This window comes from Pleurodeles waltl, chromosome 4_2 (assembly GCF_031143425.1).
Source record: "Pleurodeles waltl isolate 20211129_DDA chromosome 4_2, aPleWal1.hap1.20221129, whole genome shotgun sequence".
NCBI classification, from domain to species: domain Eukaryota; kingdom Metazoa; phylum Chordata; class Amphibia; order Caudata; family Salamandridae; genus Pleurodeles; species Pleurodeles waltl.
In genome coordinates, this window is record NC_090443.1 from 915,246,607 (window position 1) to 915,252,606 (window position 6,000).

Consider the following 6,000-nt stretch of genomic DNA (forward strand, 5'->3'; position numbering starts at 1 on the left):
GCAGTCGGCAGAATCAAATTGAAGATGTTGGGCACCACCATGAGGATAATAGAGGTAGCCGCATGCTGCTTGTTGATAATGGAAGAAGTAGAAGCCAATTGGGGGTTAAGTTACCTCAAGAACTGTGGGAAAAGGACTTGCCAATGCTCAATCTTGAAACGGAATGGGAAGTGTTTATGCACACTCTTATAAAACAGCTAAATCCGCCCCTTTCAGGGAAAACCATTCGTTCACATTACACAGTTTACTGGACGCCGCCGAAGCAGCAGGACATCCTAAAGGCTGGCGATGGCAAGTGCTACAAGCGAGGGTCCGGGAAAGCACGAGACTGGCAAATGTTTATGGACTTCCCCATGATTGAAGAATTCTGGAATAATGTGGGTGGAAAATTATCAGAGATTATGCACCAAGAAATTAAGGTGACCTATCCCCGATTATATCTGGCATGACTAACGGGAAAGAGGGTGATTCCTTTAGCAGAGAATAAAACGATTCTGGTGTTTTATTTGTCACAGATTGCGAGTAGGGCAGTCTTTAAGAAGTGGGTTAGGAAGAGCCCCTCCAATGTTCTCAGACTAGTGAGAATACGTGAGATATATTCGGGAGCTGGAGTTAAAATGTCTTATAACATGAAAATGGCTCAGATATGGCAGTCGTGGCAGTGATGGCAGAATTCCCCAGTGATCCTTGATATTCTTGAAGTTAGTCTGTACAATGATTAGAATCCAAACCCCTCAAACTACGCGGGGTTAAAGGTTACAGAAACGCCAATAACAACGATCCCTAACTCAATCGTATAAATATTGGACTGATTACTGTGATCATTCCCCAATGATGCAGGGATAAAGAGAAAGCATTCGAGTTTTTGCTGATATAAGGGCAACAAAATTCAGGCAAGCTGTGCCCGGGAAGAGATTATGGTGACCTTTATAGGGCTTTCTTGAGGTAAATTGGTTCCTAGCACAGTGAGCTCGCTAAGAGAAACTAAACACAGACAGTGAGAAATAAAAAGAGCAAGAAATAATTTGATAGTAAACTTTTGAACATTCAGCTATTCTCACTGCTGACTAAACTGGCTTATTCAGTCCTGAAATTGGCTATTGCACATCAAAGATACGTGGACGTTGTCACAAAAGCAAGATTGCAAGATTAAAACATGCTAGAAAAATCACCACTGTGTGAAAATTAGGCTAAACAGTCCTCAATGTTTCCTGGATGGACTTTTCGACTAGCAACACTTTCTTATAGCCCTATTTGTGAGGACCAAACTGTACAAACAACTGTAGTGTTTTTACGAATACTTCTACCCACCTACAATTGGAGAGGGTTTAATGGTTTGGTTCTTTGTGTCTGTTCGTGGCCCAATGCTCAAAATGTTGTACTAAATTTAGTCTACAATTACTTTGCGAACTGCATCCTGATGTTGTTCATGTTGTAGCCAGAATTAAAAACAGGTGGAGTGCATGCAGCCTTTTAGCGTTAACATTGTGTATTGAGAAATTTCTTATGTCTTTTAATTATGAGATATCTATTTTAATTTATACAGCAAGGTGTATATAATTTCTCGTCCATTGGGTGTTATGACAAAGTAAGGACTACAAAAATATTGTGGTGCTAAAATATCTTTTCAAAAATACCAATAGGCATATTATCGACTTTTCTAAACCCATATGGTGATAATAAAAATATTGAGTACAGAATATCGTCATTCAAGGCATCGTAAAACCACTAGCATTGAATGCAAAAATAGGGTCTCTCAAAATATTGAGTAAACATTAACACAACTATAAACCAACAAAAATATCAATAAACAAAAAATTGATTGCTACATCATTATAACCATAACGACCCAGAAATCCACAAAATAGTATACTTCAGTACAACATAAAAACTAAGGGCCTGATTTAGAGCTTGGTGGAGCGGTTATTCTTTCGTAATGGTGACGGAGATCCCAGCAGCCGAAATCTAAATACCACAGAATACATTTGCATTTAGACTTTGGCAGACAGGATATCTGTTACAGTTGCGATGGAGTAACCCGATGCGCAATGCGCTCGGGCATCAGGAATGGCCACTAGACATCAGGGATTTCTTTTTTTGTCTATTTCATGCTGTGGGGAGTGGCCCATTGGGTAGAGGTCGCTCCCCTAGGGGGGCATAATATTTATCGCCATTTCTGCCCCCCTTGGAGGCAGATCAGCCTCTTATTTTTAGGCCGATGGGGGCAGAAGCCACTTAAAACCAGGGAGTGTTTTTGTAAGTGTTTTTTTATGTGTTGGGGGTGACCCCTTGGGCAAGGGTCGCCCCCAAAGGGAGAAAAACACTGTTGGGCAGTTTTGTCCCCATTGGGGGCAGATCAACCTATTTTTTTCAGGCCCATCTGCCCCAAGGTGGGCAGAAACCACTTAGCGCCAGGGATCGTGTGTGTGTGTTTTGTATGGGGGGTGGCCCCTTGGGCAAGGGTCGCTCTCCAAGGGGGGCCAATATTATTGACATCATTTCTGCCCCCGTTAAGGGCAGATCGACACCAGGGAAAATATCTACATGTTTGCTGGCGGGCTGTTTGTCAACTGGCAAAGTATTTGCATTTGTGATTATAACAGTTTAGTTCTATTTTTTGTTCTAGTTCAAAGCTTTTGCTTCCTTTGCTGTGACCCCTTGCGGTTTTGGCAGTGGTTGACCTTCAGTTTGTGTAGTTGCATGTTTTAGGTAAGAAAAGACAATTGACCTCAAAGGAGTATTGTTGCCACGCATGAATTACATTTTTTTAAGTGGTGTACTAAATTTAGGATTGTGCTTGAAATTGTCATTTGATTTGTGCACAATGATATTTGTTTTGTCTTATGTCTAATTTTATTTTCTATTTTTTGCTTTTTAGTGGGATATCATTAGTGGTTGCTGTGTCTGTGCAGAGTAGTTGCTGGTGAGTCTAGCTTTTTCAGGCATGTGAGTGGTATAGTTTTTGAGTACATAACTCTTTGGGATAAAACCACACTATTACTTATTTTAGAAAGTGTTGGCTGTTGTTGGTAATCCATTTGTTGTTAGAAAGGATCATGGCTAGCCGCAGGGGGACCGCTCAGCAGGTTGTTTGTATGCTTTTTGAGTCACCTTCTGATCAGGATTATGAGAGTGACTCAGCATCTGAGGCAGAGGAGGAAGAGAGAGATTCTGGCAGTGAATTTTCTGTCTGAGAGGAATCTTCTGATGAGGAAGCCACTCTCAGTGCAGATGAAGGGCCTGTTTTACAGGAGGACACTGATGTGCCAATAGTGCAGCAGCCTGGGGCTGAAAGGTTTCCCAATGGAAGACGTGAACTCTGCGTTGCCCCAAACATGGAGCAGCCAGAGTTGCCTGCCTTTACTGGTCTCCAGGGTGTAGATTGAATACAGAAAACTTTTTGCTTGTCAATTTCTTTTGGTTATTCATGGACGATGTATTTTTGGAAGAGATTGTTGAGCAGACTAATTTGTATGCAGAGCAGTATTTGAGGGACAAGGCTGCCAGACTAGAGCTACCCAGTGGATTCCCACAAATCTGGCAGGAGTGAAAATGTTCTTGTGTTTGACTTTTTTGATTGGGGTTTGTTAGACCTGACTTGCCTTAGGGTGGTCACCCCTAACTTTTTGCCTGCCTCCCTCCACTTTTTGGACCCTGTTTTGCTGGCTGTTAGACTCTGCACACTTTACCACTGCTAACTAGTGCTAAAGTGCATATGCTCTCTCCCTTTTTAAACATGGTAACTTTGGATCATACCTGATTGGACTATTTAATTTACTTATAAGTCCCTAGTAATGGGCACTATATGTACCTAGGGCCTGTAGATTAAATGCTACTAGTGGGCCTGCAGCACTGGTTGTGCCACCCACTTAAGTAGCCCCCTTAACCTTGTCTCACGCCTGCCATTGCAAGGCCTGTGTGTGCAGTTTCACTGCCACTTCGACTTGGCATTTAAAAGTACTTGCTAAGCCTAGAACTCCCCTTTTTCTACATATAAGTCACCCCTAATGTGTGCCCTAGGTAACCCCTAGAGCAGGGTGCTGTGTGGGTAAAAGGCAGGACATGTACCTGTGTAGTTGTTAGAAATGGGGTTTTTGGTTGGCAGTCAGGTTACCTTCTGTCCAAGCAAGAACCCTCACTCTAGTCAGGGTAAGTCACACACAATCCAAAATTAGCTGGTGCCCACCCTCTGGTAGCTTGGCACGAGCAGTCAGGCTTAACTTAGAAGGCAATGTGTAAAGTGTTTGTGCAATAAATCATACAATACCACCATATAGCACCTCAAAAATACACCACACAGTGTTTAGAAAAATATATAATATTTATCAGGATAATTGTAGGTCAAAATGAATAAAGTTACAATGTGAATTTGTAGAGATATCACTGAAAAGTGATATAAAGTGTCTTAACCGCTTTGGTGCGGGCGTCGGCCATTGGCCGACGCCCACACACCCTCCCTGGTGCGGGTCACGACCAGTGGCCGACACCAGGAAGGGCATTAATAAATCCTCGGGTGCGTCGCACCCGAGGATTTATTATTATTTTTTTTACTTCCCTGGGGAGACACGGAAGCTACCGTGTCTCCCCCCGCCCCCCACCCGCCCCTTTGTGACGTCAGCGCGCCGCGAGGCGCGCTGACGTTGCAAAGGTGTTTTCCCCATCAAAGCAGGAAGCAGCCTTGCGGCAGCTTCCTGCTTTGATGGGGGAAAACGGCCTTTTACACGTTCGGGAAGGCCGAACAGCTGCGATCGGGGGCCAGGAAACACTTTCAGGAAGGCCTCGTAAGAAAGGGGAGACACTCCCCTTTCTTACGAGGCCTTCCTGAAAGGGTTTCCTGGCCCCCGGTCGCAGCTGTGCTGCGATCGGGGGCCAGGAAACACTTTCAGGTTTCCTGGCCCCCCCGATCGCAGCACAGCTGCGATCGGGGGGGCCAGGAAACACTTTGAAAAGGCCTCGTAAGAAAGGGGAGACTCTCCCCTTTCTTACGAGGCCTTCTGAAATGGTTTCCACAGCACAGCACAGCTGCGATCGGGGGCCAGGAAACCCCACTAGACACCAGGGATTTCACTTTTGGGGGGCGGCCCCCCCGGAAAATGGGCGGCCCCCCCCGGCATAATTTTTTTTTGAAAAAAAAGGTAGGGGCCCCCTGGGGGGGGGAGGGTGGTGCGATCGCGCCCCCCCGGGGATTTTTTTTTTGTGAAAAAAAAAATAATAAAAAAAAAAATGAAATGACAGGGGGTCGCCCGTGGGCAGGGTGACCCCCTGTGGGGGCAATTTTTTTTTATAGATGTTGTAGGGTTTCCCTGGGGGCCATTTTGGCCCCCAAGGAAATCATACAACAACTAAAAAAAAATATATGTATATATCTATATATATCTATGTAGATAGATATATCTAGGTACATGGATATATCTATAGATATATCTATGTAGATATATATATATATAAATATAGAGGTAGATCTGTATCAAAGAGATTTATAAAGCGCGCTACTCACCTGTGAGGGTCTCAAGGCGCTGGGGGGGGTGGGGGTCAGGGGGAGGGAAAGGGGCTGGGAGGTTCACTGTTCAAAAAGCCAGGTTTTGAGGCCCTTCCTGAAAAGAAGTAGGTTTTGGGTCTTGCGAAGGTGGGTTGTGAGTGCGTTCCAGGTTTTGGGTGCAAGGTAGGAGAAGGATCTGCCCCCGGTGGTGGTGTGTTTGATGCGGGGGACAGAGGCGAGAGAGAGGTCAGCTGAGCGGACGTTTCGTGTGGGGGTGTGGAAGGTGACTCTCGTTGAGGTAGGCAGGGCCTGTGTTGTGGAGTGATTTGTGTGCGAGGATGAGGATCTTGAAGGTGATCCTTTTGTCAATGGGGAGCCAGTGGAGGGATTTGAGGTGTGGAGAGATGTGTTCGTGTCGGCGGAGGTCGAGGATGAGTCGTGCTGCTGAGTTCTGGATGCGTGTAGTTTGCGCTTGAGTTTTAGAGTGGTGCCGGCGTAGAGGGCGTTTCCGTAATCAAGCC